The sequence below is a fragment of the Leptonychotes weddellii genome, chromosome 13 (genome assembly GCF_054177405.1).
Source record: "Leptonychotes weddellii isolate Sample4059 chromosome 13, ASM5417740v2, whole genome shotgun sequence".
In the NCBI taxonomy this organism is placed as follows: domain Eukaryota; kingdom Metazoa; phylum Chordata; class Mammalia; order Carnivora; family Phocidae; genus Leptonychotes; species Leptonychotes weddellii.
This window is the reverse complement of record NC_138381.1, coordinates 40,718,173-40,737,267: the sequence shown is the minus strand read 5'-3', so window position 1 is coordinate 40,737,267 and position 19,095 is coordinate 40,718,173. Positions and strand designations below refer to the sequence as shown.

General features: G+C 43.5%; 1 protein-coding gene and 1 long non-coding RNA gene across 2 annotated transcripts in view; one reads left to right on the top strand and one right to left on the bottom strand.

Moving 5' to 3' along the window:
• Positions 1-10,470, top strand: part of LOC145716767 (uncharacterized) — a 63,061-nt gene extending 52,591 nt beyond the window's left edge. The window contains exon 4 of the long non-coding RNA XR_014139649.1: positions 10,193-10,470. This is a non-coding gene — a long non-coding RNA (uncharacterized LOC145716767). The remainder of the gene's footprint in view (positions 1-10,192) is intronic.
• CHST9 (carbohydrate sulfotransferase 9) overlaps positions 1-19,095 on the bottom strand; it is a 219,259-nt gene that overhangs the window by 5,511 nt on the left and 194,653 nt on the right. The window lies entirely within an intron of this gene.

Sequence of the window (19,095 nt, the reverse complement as noted above, 5' to 3'; positions counted from 1 at the left end):
TCTAGAACCCTCAGTTTGTTTTTCAGAGTCCATCGTCTCTCATAGTTCATCTCCCCCTCTGATTCCCCCCCTTCATTCTTCCCCTCCTGCTATCTTCTTCTTCTTTTTTTTTTTTTAACATATAATGTATTATTTGTTTCAGAGGTACATCTTTTGCTTTATTTCTTGTGGTAAATGCAATTTTAATTTAATGATGGGCTTCCACACAATTGTTTTATAACCTTGTCGGAGAAAAAGTGTTAATCGAAAGGTCAAGGTTAACTTGGATAAATACCTGACCAATTCCTGTCACGGTGCTGAAAATCTGTATTCAAACAAATCTTTGGCAGAAGAGAACACAAATAAAATAGTTACACACAGAGCCGCTCATGCTAAAGTAGGCATGGAGGGCTTGGAGTCCTACCTGCCTGCCAAATCAGATTGGTTCAAAGTCACTCCCTGCTGCCTGGGAATGTCTGGAGGCTCACCAGCAATCTGCCTCCCAGCGTCACTGTGGACACATGGAAGCAGAATCTCTGTGGTGGGGCTCCGGACTCTAAGGTAAACAAGCTCCCCAGGCACTCTGCCGGCAGTAATGGCATTTGAGGGACCACTCAACTAGAGTATGGCAAATGGAAGTAAGAAAGTAAGAGTTCGTCTCATACCACCCAGGAGGGAAAGACATCAAATGTGGTGGGTGTGAATATTTTAGTTAAGTGGAAACAAATAGTCTGCTGAGGGTGGGGATGGCTCATCAGCCCTCATACAGACCAGATGGAAGTCCATGTTTCCCAAGCTACTTGCTAATGGCTGGTTTGGCTAGGGAGATAACTGCATGAGGGAAAGGCTCATTGCTCATAAATGAGACTTCAACCTCCTATTAGTTTATTGAGTACTAGTTAGTTTCCTCAGGTCTGACTAAATCAAGGGATGGGCTAAGGTTAATTCTAAGTCATGACACCCCGGGAGGCTTCTTGTGGGACGGCCATTAGACCTTCTCCTAGCGCCACTATCTCACTATCCCCTCACCTTATAAAAACCATTCCTAGGGTGTGGTGGCCTCCCTCCCCACCCCCATCCCAACTCCATTTCCTTCAATCACAGCAAAGGCTTTCCATGACTGAGGGGTTTGGATTACAAAAATTGAGATTAATGGTATTTTATTTATTATTTTTTCTTAAGTTTTTTATTTTAATTGCAATACAGCTAACATGCGGTGTCATATTAGTTTCAGGTGTTCAATATAGTGATTCAACAATTCTATACATTACTCAGTGCTCACATGAGAGGTATACTCTTAATCCCCATCACGTATTTATCCTTCCCTGACCCACCTCCCCTCTGGTAACCATCAGTGTGTTCTCTATAGTTAAGAGTCCATTTTTTGGTTTCTCTCTCCCCCCCCCTTTATTCATTTGTTTTGTTTCTTAAATTCCACATATGAGTGAAATTTACAAATGAATGAAATCGTAGGGTATTTGTCTTTCTCTGACTGACTTAATTTCACTTAGCACTATACCCTCTAGATCTATCCACGTCATTGCCACTTCTTTTTTATGGCTGAGTAATATGTGTGTGTGTGTGCGTGTGTGTGTGTATGTGTATATACACACCACATCTTCTTTATCCATTCATCAGTCGATGGACACTTGGGCTGCTTCCATAATTTGGCTATGAGATGATGTTATTTTAAATTTGAAGCTTATACTAATGGATTTCCACCACCGTCATCTTCATGCTGATCACAATAACAACAGTAATAAAAAGAGTAGGCTCTTCCATCCCCATCTTACTTCAGGACACCTCATTCTGCTTGTCCCCAAAGCAAATGTCTATCTTGTTCCTTTTCAAAGTGGTTCCTCCTGTGCTTTTTTCTATTTCTGAAATGGTTCTATTGCATTCTGGCCACCCACTCACAAAATCTGAGAGATGGTTTAACAATCAGAAAGTAAATTGGTTAGGGGCGCCTGGGTGGCTCAGTCAGTTGGGCGTCTGCCTTCGGCTCAGGTCATGATCCCGGGGTCCTGGGATCGAGCCCCGCATCGGGCTCCCTGCTCAGCGGGAAGCCTGCTTCTCCCTCTCCCACTCCCCCTACTTGTGTTCCCTCTCTCGCTGTGTCTCTCTCTGTCAAATAAATAAATAAAATCATAAAAAAAAAGAAAGAAAGTAAATTGGTTAATTTACATCTCATAATGCCTCCTAAAAATCTTTTTCATTTATTATCTCTTAATTGGGTATTCTTCGTATCCTACTAATTGGTCTCCCTGAAAATTATTGCCAAATAAGTCTTCCTAAAACATTTTACTTTTCATCCCTTAAAATCTGGAACGGGCTCAAATACATATAAACCCAAGTCTGGATTCCTTGGCTGGCGTCGGCAGCCTGTCACCACCAGGCTTGTCACTCTGTGCTCTGCTCCTGTCTTGACACATACTGTCTTCTACTTGCTTCCACTGGGCTCTCACCACCCTCCACTCTTGTTCCCCTTTGGCTTGGGACTTTTCAAATCTCCTAGGCTGATAGAAAATCCTGCTCTCCCCCTGAAAACCACACACGACTCCAGCAAGGGATTCTACTCTCTTCAAAACATTAGCATTTCGTCTGTACCACCTGTGAAAGAAGTTATTTTATTCCAGCTCACATTGTTGTTTGATTTTCTCATTGGGAAAACTCTTTCAGCCACAGCTAAATCGTACACCAATGCAGAAAGCTATAGTTTTCCATAAATACCTTTGAAGAATGGATATGCTTTCCAAGTTAGTTAAAAGATAGATCACTTCAGATGAAAAAAGTGAGTATTCAAAGGAATCTAATAGAAAAAAAAATGTGGCCTATTCATGAACCCTGCAGTAAATCTGAAAGCTTTGTTTTTAGACCTTAAAGCCTCTGTTTCCGTATGGCTCCTCTGTACATTGACATTAATTGTTCTTTCTCTGTCCCTCTAAACTCACTGAGGGCCTACCACTCATTAGGCACAGGGCTAGATGCCCAGGATGGTGGGCTGGATAAGAAATGTGATCCTTGCCCACATGGGGCTGATATTCTTATAGGGAAAAAGACCCTAAGCAAATAATTACACAATTAATTAATCTTTTAATTACCACAGTGGCAAAGCCTCAGCAGCATGCTCATGGAGGCTGGGGGGGGAGCAGAAGTGGGACAGCAGGGTATAAAGACAAGTCTTACCTGGTTTGAGTGTTAAATCTTTTGTTGAGCACCTTTTATTTTACCCTGCTTAGTTGTTATAGTTGGTTGTTTAGCTGACTGTCTCTCCCATTTATTTTAAGTTTATTAAAGGTCAGTGTGCAGTGTTATAAATCTGTGGAACCTCCACTAGCACCTAGAGTAGTCTCTTGAATAAACCTATGCTTTGAATTTAATTGAAGTAAAGAGCAATATCATTCCTATACTTCCCTTTATTCAGGCAATTAACTCACATTGGCTTTATGCAATTGACAAGTATTATACTTCTGTAACACTTGATCTGCTATTGTGCTATTATGTAACTGAAGGACTTTGATCATTCATCCATCACACATATATTGAACTACTACTATATGCTGTGTTTGGCATTGTATAAACAAAGATAAAATAGATAAACTTTATGGCCCCTTGAGGAGGTCAAAGTTTAATTGGGCTGATAAAAATAAGCAGTTTATGAAAAAAATGTGGTAATTGCCGTAATGAAAGGATACATAGGGTATTGGGGAACAGAGACAAGAGTACTTAGTTTGAAGAAATTTTGGGGGGCTGCCTGGGATGAATCTGGGAGGATACTGGGGAGTTGGTAGGTCAACAAGCCAGGGATGGGAAGGACTATACAAGCTGACAATGAGAAGACACTTGGGGGACCAGATGCAGATAAGAGGGAGAAGCAGTTGAGGTTGGGATTGACTCCTCATGCCCATATAAAGAGTTGAGACTTTACCATGTAGATGACAGGGGTCTTCCATAAGGCAGGGACTTAGAAGGAACATTCTAGCAGCAGTGGGTGGTGCAGCTGGGGGCAAGCAGATCTAGATGTAGAAGACAACTGTGACAGTCCATCAAGAATTCTCAGGACAGGAACCAAGACAACCAGGTAAGAATGCAGAAAAAGGGAACTATTTGAAGCAAATTTAGGAAATTGGTCAGACTGTAAGAGTGGAAGAGTGGGGGCAGAAGAAGTGTAAGGAATGCCTCCCCATTTCCCAGAGAGGGAGTAGCAGGTGCCATGGGAGGCAATGGGGTGGGTGTGGGTATTCACCATCTTCAGTTTCGGACCTTTTGAGTTGGAGGTGCCCTTGAGAAATAGGGCTGTTGGTATTAGGACTCCAGAGCTGGGTATACAGATTTGGGAGTTGTTGGCTGGGGGAGGTGCTAACTGAATTTATGGGCCCCGACGGCGCTTCTTGGAGCCACCATAATGAACACGACGTCTGCCGGGTTTGAGAGCCTGCCACGTGCCAGAGCCGTACCACACCCCCTATCGCTAAGGTCACCTTCCACTTCCATGTTACAGGTGAAGAAATGGAGCCTCAAAAACATGAAGTAGCTCATTTAAGGCACACAGCCTGAGGAAAAGGGACATTGCATGAGCCCAGTTTCTTTTCTGAGTTCAGAGTGTTCACAGTGCTTGTGTCTGTTGTGGGCCTTTGCAGGCAATTAACAGTTACATTTGATGATGATAATATTGGTGATTAGATGTGCCCCTTCCTATCACTGAGTTTTGACATTTTTCTAGTTTAATTATGTAATATGACTTCTATTTATTTATTTAAATATTTTATTTATTTATTTGACAGAGAGAGAGAGGGCAAGAGCGCGCACAAGCAGAGGGAGCAGCAGAGGGAGAGGGAGAAGCAGGCTCCCTGCTGAGCAGAGACCCCCCCCCCCGACTTGGGGCTCGATCCCAGGACCCTGGGACCATGACCTGAGCCGAAGGCAGACGCTTAACTGACTGGGCCACCCAGGCATTTTAGTGATGTATCTTTTGTGATTTATCTTCTATCTAGATTTGAGCGCAGTTAGATTTCTTCATACCCCCATGAAGCCCTAGTTATTTCTAGTGGTTAATAAGGGTGATGATGGCAGTGGGTGGGATGCTTGAAAGCGGGTCCCTTCTGAGGGTGCAGACCAGTGTGTCTCTGTCTGGTCCCTCTGTGCCACAGCTGTTCCTCTCAAATCTTAGGCCAAGGGCTTCAGAAACTTATTACTTAGTTATGAGGTTATGAGAGGGGTGAAGACCGGCTACATTTCCACCAGGACCCTGGGACAACGGGGGAGGAGTGTGAGCATACAGTCCTAATACGCAACGCCATCAGCCCTGTCTCCTCCTATTCTCATATCCCGCTCTTCGGTCCTCAGTTATTCATTGAACAAACATTTCCTGAGCACTTACTGGGTGCCAGGCCCTGGGCTGCATTTTGGAGGCAAGTCATAGTTGGTTCCTGCTCTTATGGGGCAGTCTTGGGGGCAGGAGAGGGGAGGGAGATACAGAAAAGAAAACCAAGAATTACCACACTTAGGACAGGTGGCAAGACAGGAAGGAGGTATACTAGAAGAGCATAAAAATGGGGCATTTAATCCCAGCTTGGAGGGTGGGGAGGGTTTCTTGGAGAAAGTGTGTGTCGTGTAAAATCATCTCCGTTTCCTGTTTCTGTGACTTATTTCCTCTCTCTAGAATATTCTTCTTCATTTTGTTTGCCTAGTTAAAAGACCAGGGGAATGGAGCAAGCTAATTTAACCACTGCATCAACCCCAAAACGAGATATGGATATATTCATTTTACAGATGAAGGACTCGAAGCTCAGGGAGTTTACATAACCAGCCCAAGTTAACACAACTACTGCGAATGCTGTGCTTCCAACCTCGGTCTTACTCCTTTGTGGCTTTTTTTTTTTTTTCAGCTGCATCATACATCAAGTAATTTACTCCCTGTTTAATGCCCGTTTAATGAATTGATGTCAGTAAAGCATAAAGCATATGTCTGTCACATGACAGGATGATAGTTGAGACCTGGGATTTTTGAGTCATGTGGACCTGGTTTGGTGGCCCCTATTTCTTTCATTTTCTATCAGAGCAAACCTGGCTACCCTATTTTAGTTCTAAGCTTCAGTCTCCTTGTCTCTAAAATGGGGATAATAATAGCATCTACCTTGCAGCATAGTTGATTGATAGGAAATGTGTGTAGAATGCTTAACACAAAGTATGTTTTCTATAAATATTAGGTATTTTTATTGATTTATTCCTTAAATATTTATGAGCATCTCTATGTGACAAGCATTTTCTAGGTGAACATGAATGCTTTTCCTTTGCTTTTTAAATCTTTTTCTCCTCTTCTCACTTAAAACACAACAAAGTGAAGAGTTGGTACATGCTCAATGGGGATAAAGCTGAGTGGAAGAAAGAAGGCAGAAGACAATTGAGAGACAGAAACGGGAAAGAAAAAAAAATCAGTGGGAGTGGCGATAAAGACAATGAAAGAAAACAGAAGAAAAGAAAGCACACGGACAGTCCCAGGAAGAAATAATGAACACTTGAAGCTGGGGGTTGGGTGGGGGGTGATGGGAAGAGAGAAACTAGTGACTTTTAGTTCTCTCTCAGCTGCCACCTTCAAATCATTTAAGCTGCTTGAACACAAAACAACAGTTTCAGTAGTGAGGCTATTCAAGCTGGTCCAACAAGCTCATTTCTATAAGTCACTTTGGACGCAAGGACTGAAATTCTAATTTCATTTGTCAGTCCTTTCAATTTTGGATTTAACTCCTTTCTCTCTCTTTTCTTCCCCCTTAAAACCAAAGAAACGTAAAAGATGAGCACTGAGGATGTAGCGCAATGTCAACATCAAGGGGGAAGTTTCTACTGAGAATAGTGCTGTTCTTTGGTTTGGCAAGACCAGCAGAACCTGAAAACAGACATAACCTCAATGTATGTACGTAGATAGGCCTTCTGTCCAAGGAGTCCATTGTGCTTTTAGAGATTGATCTTTTTATTTTTCTTCTAAGTTTTCTTGAGAAAAATGAGGCTTCTGTTTTCAAATTTATGGATAAATAAAAATACTTGTGTAATACTTTGCCCAAGGTCACCCTGTGGAGTCAGTGGAGGAGTCAAGAACACAGTCCAGTTCTCCACCTCCATCCCAGGAAGAATGAGCAGAACACTTTGCTTTTTAAAGAAACTTAAAACTGTAATGAGGAGCTGCAGCAGGATAATGTGAAATCCATTCCGAATGTTTGCTCCTCACAATGTTCTCTCCGGGGTGTGCCTGCACATGTCCCGTGGGGAGGAGAGTGACAAATACAGTTAAAGATATTTGCAATAAAAGAAGGAGACAAGTGGATGTTGCACTGCAAGGATTTTGATATTTCACTGGAACTGTAGATATCTAATTGATTTGGAATAGGGCTCTTTAATATCTCCAAGTTGGTGTTGAGTTTTCTAAAAATTAGTAATTGTCAACCAGCTGCCCATCCCCTTGCATTGAAGATGAACAACAACAAGGGTGTGTATATCTCAGAGGGTTCTGGAAGAGACATGGGGGAGGCAACCTTGACTCTGCCACTTCTTCTAGAGAATGCAGTTGCTAGACAGTTCTTGCTCTTGTTTTCAGAGGTGTAATGGGGAAGAGGGAGCCTGCTGCCCTGGGTTGGACTATCTATGTGTAAAGTTTCCTCTCTTCCTCCCTCCATTCCTTCCTCCCTCCATTCCTCCCTTCCTTCCTTCCTCCCTCCATTCCTTCCTTCCTTCCTTTTTCTTTCTTTCTTCTTCCTTCCTTCCTTTTTCTTTCTTCTTTCTTTCTTTCTTTCTTTCTTTCTTTCTTTCTTTCTTTCTTTCTCTTTCTTTCCCTTTCTTTCTTTTCTTTCTTTCTTTCTTTCTTTCTTTCTTTCTTTCTTTCTTTCTTTCTCTCTCTCGTTAGAGGTATGGATTAGCAAGGAAGGGAAATGAATCCATGAGATGATACTGGAATTGGGGACCAACTCAGGGTGGACCAGGGGGCCAGGAAGGGCCAGAGCCCTGGGTCATCAGTGGAGGAGGAGGCTGGGCTGCTTCCATAGGATGGAGATGTAAGTGCAAGAGAGAAGAAAGCCGTTGTGAGGCCAGGAACATGGTGGCTGGACAGATCCACGAAGTATAAAGAACATTTAATTTTGAGTCAGATCAACCAGGCTCTCCACCTATTATTGGGTGATTTTAGGTCAGTGTCTTTATTTGTGTTTCCCTGGGAGCAGACCTTGAGTCAAAGATTTGAGGCAAGTGGCTAATTTGGAGTTGATTCTAGCAAATACTTGTAGGAGAAAAGGAAAGTAAGGTAGGGAAGAGACGGCAGAGAGGATAGGGTGAATTTTCAAGAAAGTTAGCACAGTAGGAACTGGATCTCAGTTCCGCTGGGGAAACTTTCAGAGCTCCAGAGTTATCCCACCAAATCCCATCAGCCATGGTTGGAGGCTCCTACAGGGAAGAGGTCTGGCAATTCTAGCCTGCTCTGCAGGAAGCCAGGGTGAACTCCTTCAGGCAGTGAGTCGCAGGTGTTGGTAGTCAGCTGGAAGTCTGGCCAAAATGCAAGGAAATATTAAGAGATGAGAGGATATTGCAAAGGCAGAGCCAGGGTTGTTACAGGAAGTCAATTAACATTCTGGGTCTGTTTTCCCATTTTTAAAGCGAGAATCCTAATGTTTGTTCTTGGCCATGTTGAAATGGAAGTGATGGCATATTGGCTGGCATCCGGGATCCCAAACACCTTGCTCTTTGGAAGTGTCACTTGCCCTTTGGAAATATGCATGGCGTGAGTTTGTGTACATATGTATAAAATAAGGCCGAGAAAAGGAGCCCCTTATGGAATCTCGTCCTAGTGACCTGAACTAGTCTACACAGATTTGTAAGAATTCTCTTGCCCAGAGCAGGCAGTCCTATGACATAGAACCAACTTGGAGCAAAAAAGCCTCTTTGGACCCATTTACTCAAGGCCATCCTAAAATCTTAGCCCTCTGATTCTGACACTCTGGTGGCAGCAAAAAAAGGAGTCTTTTTGAGAATGTATTAGATAAATGCAGCTTCGAAGTGCCTAGTACAGTGTCTGACATACAGTAGGTTTCTCCAAAATGTTAACACATCCTTTCTCTGTGCCTTTCTTCTCTGGTTTTCCCTTGACACCGGGCATCTCATGCAGAAGGCCTGCCTTCCCAGCTCCAGGCTGAAATGACCAGAGCAACAGGCTCTATTCCTGTACGAAGTGGTGGGGGTGGACACTAAGTAGGAGTGAGCACCAGCTTTCAGGGCAGCTGATCCGTAGGCCATCTGGCAGCCAGTGGGAAACTTTGGAGCAATCGTTTCAGCTCAGGTGTGTGGACAGTGACCAGCTAAGTCCATTAATCCATCTCCCCTCTTGGTTGTAGACTGGAAAACACGGAGAGCTTTGGCTCGTTATTGGTAAAGAGAGAAAAAAAATAACATCAGCCTTAAAGAGATGCAGAGTCCAAGAGAATAGCTGCGTCAAGGTAATGGCAGAGGTGAGGGCGTCGGCGTGGGCGAGAACTCAGTCCCAAGAAGTGGCGTATACTCGAGGGCCTATTTCGTTCCCATCCATTGCCTACCAGTCCAAAGCCACCTGAGCTCTGGGAAGGGCCACGCTGTGAGAGCCACAGTGACACTGGCGGGAACACATTCCATTTGTCTTATTTGGTTAAGCATCTGCCAGTCCCGGATCAGATTTGCCTGTGTCAGCACCTTTGAGCGACACACAGGCCCCCCTGGCTTACTTGCCTGCATATTTGACAACTCAGCTTTACCCAAGGCTGCCTCCCCAAAGCCTGGCCCAACCCTCTCAGTCCAGAGCAGGCCCCTCAGACTTCAGTGCTCCCGGGGCTTACCTGGGCCCTGTACTAAGAAGAGAGAGTTGCCTTAGGCACCAGATCAGGGCAGGGCGATCCTGAGGCCACGCTGACCGGGGTTTCCTTAGGGGATTTCAGCGTGAGAAGGAATGCCAAGGGAGAAAGTAAGACATAAACTCACAGCAAAGGAGAAGGACAGAGAGGCAAGGGGCAGTAGAGTGAGTTACGAGATGAGGGCATCAGAAGGAACAGATCTCTACCGAGACAGAGTGATGATCAAAATGCTTATTTGTAGGTCTTGTCTCTTCATGCATTCAATTTTATCAATTTTATCTTAACAGTATTATTTTAATCTAAATTTTGAAGCTTTTTGCGTTCTCCAAAATGAGCTGTTTCTCCTGAAGGTCATTCTACTTGATTCAAGATGTCACGGAAATGTCTATGAAGAAGCATCAATGGCCCTGGCCACGGATTCTCCTTTGGGTCTCACTTTCTTCGCAATGCCAGGTATGAGTGGCACTGGTCCTGATCCCAGTGCCTGGGAGTCTTCAGTGTCTGTACAACCTCGTTCCCCAGAGCTGGTGTAGAATGAGCTCCTAGTGGACATGGGAGGATCACAGAGAGGCACCTGCCATCTGTAGCCCAGCCTTGGTAAGTGCGAATGGGACCCTGGCCAAGGTGGGTGGTGGTGCTGGGGGTCATCCAACCCTTTCCATTGCTTTCTTTAGGCAAAGTCCAAGTCCTGGGAAGCAGCATATGCCTGGGGAAATGCTTCTTCCACCACCCATTACGTACTAGTCCAAAGCTACTTAAGCCCTGGGAACAACAATGCCAAGTGGGAGGGGAGGGCTCGTGTTGATATCCAACCACAATTCTCTTACATCCAGTCACTGATGGACAGGATTTTCTGTCTGACCTATTTACAGAGGTACTGATATCATCAAGCCAGCAAGCATAATTCTCTGAAGGTCCTTCAGACATGGCGTCATCACCTCCCTCGCCTCACTAGAATTCTGTAATCTGCTCCTTGGAAGGAACAAACACATCTCGGCGTACCTTGCTCAGAAATAATATCACAGCTTGTTGATTCCATTTACTCCCCACACAAGGGAAAACTGTGCACAACCGGGGGGAAGGAAGTGTCAGGCTCCACACAGGGGATTTTCTTAAGGTCTCCCATAACTGAAGGCCATTGGTAACTAGCCTATAGCCAGCATGGTAACTGAAAGTGGATGGATTTGAGCATCATCCACCTGTGAACACCAAAGACAAGACTTGAACTTCTAGATCAGTTCTCAGACCGATGGGAAAACCCTCTTGCCTCACCTGTGACTCATGATCCATGCACTGAGATTCCTAGGATCAGAGTATGCTCCCTCCTGAGCGAGGAGGGGCAGATTGATACTAAATGGCAGGGGAGGGTCAGCTTGCCTGTCTTGACCCCTGCCAGGGCTCCAGTCCCCTTTAAAGTTAAAGCAAAGCTCCTGGGCCGAGGCCGTAGGGAAAGGATGAGCGGTGAGAGTGGGTGTTGGATGAATAGACACACGTTGCTTAACGTGCAATTGTCAATTACTATTAATTACACCAGTACTTTTCTACCAAATCAACCGCACTCACTGGAATAAGATCTCTAACTGAACAACTTGGTGGTAGTCGACTCAGCCTCCCATCTATAAAACGGAAAATGATGCCTGCCTAATGGAGTTGTGAAAAATAAATGAAATACATACATAATGCCCGATATGCAGTATATACTCATAAAATGTGGCTTTTAACCACGACTTTTATATTTCTGCTGAGAGTATTGCCTTTCTGCGGGAACCCCAGGGGCCTCGTGTTAATCTTTGTCTTAGACGGTAACTTCACTTCCCATAGTCAGACACCAAATTCTGTTCATTTTTTTCCTAACGTGTTCACTCCAACTGTCGATATAGCACACATTTTTTTCAGGCCCAGACTACTGTCACTGGCTGCCCGCAGAATGAATTAAGCAAGGCATTCATTTGAGATGTATTTACTGAGCATGTAATCTGTGTATTGTCTAACACTGGGGCAAACAACTCTGAGAAGGGTCCTGCTCTCGTGGTACTTACGTTCTTATGGGTGGAGGTAGGTAATGGACAAATAAACAAATGAATAGACAAGAAAAAGGTCAATGGTGGTAAGTGTGAAACAAACTGTAAAGCAGCCTGAGTGATAGAGTGTGAGTAGCGGGGGACGGGGGGAGGAATGGAGAGACTGCATGAAATAGACGGCAAGGGAAGATCTATTTGGGGAGAAGCTACCGGAGCAGAGATCTGAATGACAAACATTTCAGGCAGGGGCAGGGAGCGCAAAGGGTGCTCGCATGGGGATGAACCAGGCCAGGTGGAAGGATGGAGGGTAGGGCCTGTGTGGCTTCGCATAAGCGGGAAGGGCACAGTGATACAGGATGAAATCAAAGAGGAGGGTGGGACCATATCTCGTAGGAAAATCAGATGGTGGAGATCATGGGAAGGACGCTGCATCTCATCAGAAGTGTAATATTAGCCACTGGAGGTTTCAGACTGGGCAATAACATGATGTGACTGACGTTTTATAAAGCTCACTCTCCCGGCCCAGTGGCGAATGGACTGGGGGGCCTGGTAGGACGGGGAAGCAGAGTAGCCTGGAGAGAGACTGGTGGCTGGTACCACTGGAGACAGAGCAAAAAGAAAAATACAGGATATGGTTTTAAGAAAATTCCACACTAATTTTCCTGAGATCATTTCTCAATTCCCAAAACTTCGCTGCCAGCACATTGTATTTCCCACTGAATCAAATCTAAATCAGTTTGGTTTCAAGTTCTCCATGATCCTTCTTCCCTGGCCACTTTTCGTCGATTGTTGACGTCTCCGAACTCCCACAGTATCTATACTGGGTGGTTAAGAGCACGTAAGCAATAACACAGTCTGTCACCCTGTGCAGGCGTGTTAGTCTTCTCTTCCAAGACAGACAATCCCTTTAGGAGAGGGTCGGTGCTGTCACTTTCCTCCACATCTCGTCACACTGAGCTCAGCTCCAAGCATAGGGCACGTACTGAAATTGCTTATTGATTGATTAAAAACATACATGAGTAGCATTCATCTCCTCCGTATTTCTTTCCTATGAGGAAGGCTGGTTATCTGTCAATATTCATTACGCCATTGAACCAATATGCAATGCATTAATCATCTCTGAGATAACCAGATGAAGCTTCCTTGTAATCTTTCTATTTTGCTGAGATAATTTCACTTGCTTTGGAGTTTATGAGGCCATAAGTGGCTCCCATCTGTTGATGAACATATTTCTAAGAGTCATTTAGTATCAAGTATGGAATACTTGAGGGGAAGTTAAATTGTAACTTTTATATTAAGTGTCATCTTAGTAACAGAACCAAAATTGGAAGCATGTGTTCAATTTTGGTCTTTCATTTTCAAAGCTTTAGGTCAGGCAAAGAATTAATTTCATTTGTTTACAAAGTAGATTATGCTTAATAAAATCTATTTTGTTTATGGTCACATTTTAGTCAATCCATTGCCTTAGAAAATGAGAGAAATCTGAGTGGCTAATCATTCAACAAAGTAAATTACATTATTCCACATCCACAGAACATTGGCCTAATTTAATTATTCAGTAATAGCATGATGAAAATACTCCCCTTTAATACATTTTGAGCAAGGCGCATACCCATGATGAAACAGTGAAGAATCGTGTTTATTCCTTCCTCGTTTGATGACTGACCACGGAATGTAACATAACACTTCTGTGGATAATAACTTTTTCCACAGTAAGGATAATAAACACAAAGTAGCTTTTACGAGGATCCTTACTGGTACTCTGAATTTTCACTACTTCTCTGTATATTTTACAAGAACAGAAATTGGTTCTCTGGTAAGTGCTACTTTACAAAATAAAGTTGAAATGAAATTGGTTTCAATTTACGCATAATAAAAGAAATTAAGTGGGATCACTTTCTCTCTCTACTGAGAGGTAGAAAAAACTCTCCAGGACACTTTCTTTCACTCCTGAGATTCTGACAAAGACCAAGGAACATTTCCTCAACAAAATGCAGTTATGCACAAAAGTTCACACAAAATAAAAAAGAAATCTCTTGATGGATACCCAGGGGATCTGCCCTGAGGGGTCTAAACTACATATAACATGGATTCTGCAGAGTTGGTCTAGTATTAATGACCACTTCTTGTCATTTTTTTCTCTTTGGGGCTTTTAGAAATATGTATTGTGGTCAAATGTTGGAAATAGTGAAATTCTAACTGATAAAGTTCAAACAGTGTCTAAAAGTTTTAAAATACAAAGGAAATAGCCTTTTCGAATCATTATATGGAGTACATCTGAATTAAGCAATGATAGGTATACACTACAAAAATATTTCTGATCCCTTGATCACTACTTCTTAAAACACAAATTTTTATGTCAACCAGCCACTTTTACTCAAAATGATGACTCCTCAGGCGCCTATTTCCCACTACTCCAGAAGATATCAAGTGTTCACTTGATGTCTTAGTTGCTTATCATGAGGAGAAAGAGTAATATGGGTAAAGTAGTTTAAAGGTAGACAAAAACCAAACCAAACCAAACCCTGCGGTTTCGAGTATACACTAAAATATCATGACACATTGGCTCCGTGGTCCATTTTGATCAAAGCTTTAATCCTAGAAATGAAAAAGAGATGTTCCCCTCGGAGGTGGTGTTTGAGTTGGGGAATGCTGCTCATTGTGCTCCTGGCACCTAGAACTTGGCTGCCGATAATCCTTGCTCCGTGTGGAGAGAATAATCCCAAATGAGGGCGCTAACCATTTTGCTCATAAAATCTGCTAAGCTGAAAAATGCCTGTTACCCAAGTTATTCATCTTTAGCTCCAAGTGCTAGCAAGGAGGGAGGGATGTGATTAGAACAACTCAAAAGAGGGGAAGAAAAAGAAGGAAAACAGATTGCTGAGAAAATCATTCATGGACTACATTTCACTGGCTTATTGGATGGTAGCATCTTACGGTGGTATGCTTCGTTTACACGAGATGGCAGATTAGCTGTTTTTGTTCTTTTTAAGAGATGCTACATTTTGGCTACATTTCTGGGAGCTTCAATATCCCAGGTTTTCTCACATGAGTGTATATACAAAGACACAGTTATAACTAAGAATGAAGAACTTATGAAAGAGTTTTTAGAAGTAAGGTACTTTTCTGAAAATAAAGGAACAAGAGAACATTTTATAGTTGGTCTACTTCCATTCTGTTTTATGTTCATGGTGTTTCTGTTTGGCATCTGCTGAGGAAAATTGCCAGTGGGCAGCAGATTATCCCAATGTATCCTTTTTTTTCCCCTCAGTTTTTAATCTCTTTTCAGGTAACAAAATAGTTTTTCTCTTAGACCAGATTCACTTGGTTTTTCACTTACTTAATTTAAAAGGTAATTTAATGCTTCACAGGAACCCCAGAGTGAGTATATGCTCATCTTGATGCTTTGGGGGGAAAAAACTTACCATCACAAATATCTGTATTCTAAATTCTCATAACCAGTTGCTTCAGCGTTCGTGTCAAAATTAGGGTGCTGGATTAGGGTGGTCATGGTGGGACCACTTAGTTAATAGAAAAACTTCCAGAACAAGCAGCAATATAGACCAATAACAAAAGAGAAAGGAATTCAGAATGATAAATACCTGGATTCTGATTCCAACTCTGCCACTCACCAGCCATGTGCCTTTAAATAAAGGTATTTAAAGCAGCATAGAATAGTGGCCGGTACTTACACGGTAGAGTTCTATTACTTAATCCTGGTGTGCGATCTTGGGCAAGCTACTTAATGAGCCATGAATCCCTTGATTTGTACCTACCTTGCAAGATTACTGCTGTGAGGTTTAAATGAGTTAATTTTAGGTAAAATTGAGCCTAGTGCCTACACACTGAAAGCCCATTAAGCACCTAATAATAGCTTTAACTGTTATTATTAATAATTTAGTGCAAAGCATTGCAAAACCTGAAAAATTACGAAGCCTTTCAAGCTTGAGTTTCCACCTGTAGAAAAAGGAGATTAAAATATGTATCCTCCTAGCGTTGTTGTGACAAATAAACGAGATGGAGCATTGAACGGTTGGCACAATCACTGGTTGCAATTATTCAGGAGCATTTTGAGCGCTTGAGTGAGAGCCATCTGCATATTTGATTGCTAGTAGATCACGCAGTGTTGCTAATAAACACTTCTCTTAATCTCAGTCATTATTTGCTTCTAGTGTTCATGCTTTTAAAGTACGCGAGGGCCATTTTCTCATCCTCCCTCTGTCTCAGTGGTATATTTCCACAGACCGCCCTCTGTTGTCTGTTTCCTGAGCCACCCTTACACAGTATTTTAATTTCCTTGGCTTCCAATTAAAGAGGTGAGCCCCAGCCTTTTGACATTTACACCTAAGTATTTTCTAGATCGGAAGTCGTCTGACCTTCAATAAAGCTCATCTTTTATAAATCTTTCTTTGTTAACCACTATGCATGCTACTACCACTCTGGGATCCTTTCAGTCTTGCTTTCAAGCATTCTTAAAAAAGGCTCATAAATTGGATAGTTTTTCTAAAGCACAACTTCCAGTTCTGGAAGGTAATCTTAAAAGAGAATTAGGGGGATGGGATCTTTCCGAGTTCCATTAGTGCTAAACTTGCAGTGAGAAGCTCTCTTTGGGTCAAAGTTGTCTCCTTGAGTGCATGGCCATTTTGATAAGAATAGTGCGAGGTAATATAATCCCACTCTAAATTTAGAAGTTGTAAAGTTCATGCTACACTGAAAAGGTAGCAGTGAATGGCACTGCCATCCTTACATTCGAGAGAAAAAAATCAGATGCTCATGTCTTGACCCAAGCAAACCATTTAACATTCTACAGGCTGTGATGGAATGTGGACACAAGATAAAATAGAGGTGTGGGTCTCCCTGCCCTTCAATTCTGTCACCCCTCTGACAGTGTGACCATTGTTCGCAGAGACCATGTGCACTCTTAGCTTATCCTTTCTGTTTCTGGTTGAGATTCCTTGCTGGGGATGGCAAAGGACAATGCCTGGTTCCTGCCATGTGAGAATGAATGACACAATAGTTTAGAGCAGTACCGTGTATAGATAGTGGGCTGCCCACATTTAGCAGTCCCTGTGGCTACCAGGATAATAACTGGTGACTTGAAAAATTTACATTTGACCAGCAATTGGTCGGGTGTTTATGTCATGCAAGGTCTAACGGTAGACACTGAAATGAACCAAACCTGACTTTGTCTCTTTAGGATGAGACTGTCCAGTTACAAAATCATATAGGGACAAATAACTGGAATGTAGAGTAGAAAATGCAAGGATCTGTAGCAAAAGGGCTGAAAAGTAATATGGGAGCATAGGAGAGGGGGAAATTTTTCTTAGCTGCATGATAAAGGAAAGTTTTGTGGAAGAAGCGGTATTTAAGCTAGGCCTTGGAATATGAGTAAATTTTGCATATGCAGGAAAAGGGGTTAGTATGTTGGTGGAACAGTTTTATATAACACAATACTTTTACTTAAAGGAGCAGAATGGGAAATAAGTCTAGGGAGGTGGGGAGCATGCTGTCCAAAGGATTATGAGGTCACAGGGCCTTGGATTTCATACTCAAAGGTTAGGGTTTTATCCGATAAATAATATATGAGTGGGTTCAACCTGGGCTTTTTATGAGAATCTCATATTAAGTTTTAAAGCTGCAGGTGTCTGAGCCGAATCATTCCCAATACTTTTGGGCCCAGAGCAAGAGTATGAACGGAGGCCCACATACTGTGTGTCTAAATATTTAGAAGTTTCAAAGTAAGCAATACCCCCAATACAGGGCCCTCATTTCCACCCAGGGTCTGCAGCAAGTCAGGAGGGACTGCTCTGGGCCTGGAGGCTATAGGAGACCCATTCTCTCCTGGAGCCACCCTGCCACTAAGGACCAGAGTGGTCCGTGGACCTTCAGGAGGAAGACAGGGCAGAAGCCATAGGCAGGCCAGAGATGAAGGAGGTGGATGACTCAGGCTCTTCAGGTTCCCGGCTGGTGGTGGGGAGTGCGTTCACTTGCCTCATACCTCAGTTTTCTGACCCCTCGGGATTGGCAGGCAGTTCTAAGTACCGCCTGAAAGTGTACCCCCACACTCCACCTATCTCCAAAGCGGAGGGAAGGGCAGAAGCACACTTACCTGAGGGACGTTGTCTGCCTCCACATCCTCCCACTTCAGAGGATGAGGGGTAGCTCTCCTGATGCTACAGCAGTCCCTCCTTCCTTGGTTTCAAAGGGCACAGGCTGATTTCTTCTCTCTCAGCCCAACCCCACCCCACTGGACGAGAGGGCCCAACTCAGCTGCTCTGTCCTGCCCTGCTATTTTATGAGTGCTCCATTGAGTGTAAACTTTAAAACACCAAGCTCAAAAGAAAAAAAGAAGTCTTTGCATTTCTGCGTTTGTGATGTCTGGGGTCTTCTAAAGCATATGACCCCTTTTGGCCTGGTTGAAGGGTTGTGCTCGGTCTGAACCCAACTCCTGATCTAGCATTTCTTGGGGTGGGGTAGGAGTGCCGTCTTAGGGTTTGTGCTAACAAAGCTCCGTGTGTGAGTATAATGCACAGGCAGGGGTCGTCATCACTGCTAAATGTGGGGGAGGTGTGTCTGTTTGATTTTTGTTTTGCAGCAGAGGAGAGATACAGAGGGTTGGTATTTTAGAAAGCAAAGAGGAACAGCATGGAAGACGAATGGGAAGGTGGTGGATGGAAGCAGGAGAGCCGCAGGGAGCAAGCAAGATGAGGGTCTGGAGGAAGCAGGGGTGGCGGGCTGGGTGTAGGGGGAGCTGGATGGAGGGGTGTCGGGAGGTCACACCAGAAGTGCTCAGTGGTCAGAGGGAGAGATGGGGTCAAGGATCACTTAGAGGTCCCCAGCTTTTTATGGTTGAACTGTGTCCCCCAGACAGCTATGCGCAGGTCCTAACTCCTGATACCTATCAGTGTGACCTTATTTGGAAAGAGGGTATTTGCAGATGTCATTAAGTTAAGATGAGGTCATTAGGATGGGCCCTAACCCCTTATGGCTGGTGTCCTTATAAGAAGACACGAGATGGGGCACCTGGGTGGCTCAGTTGGTTAAGCGTCGACTCTTAGTTTTGGCTCAGGTCATGATCTCGGGATCATGAGATCGACCCCCAAGTCTGGCTCTGCGCTCAGCAGGGAATCTGCTTGAAGATTCTCTCCCTCTGCCCCTGCCCCCACTCACTCTCTCTTTCTTTTTCTCTTTCTCTCTCAGATAAACAAAATAAATCTTAAAAAAAAAAAAAA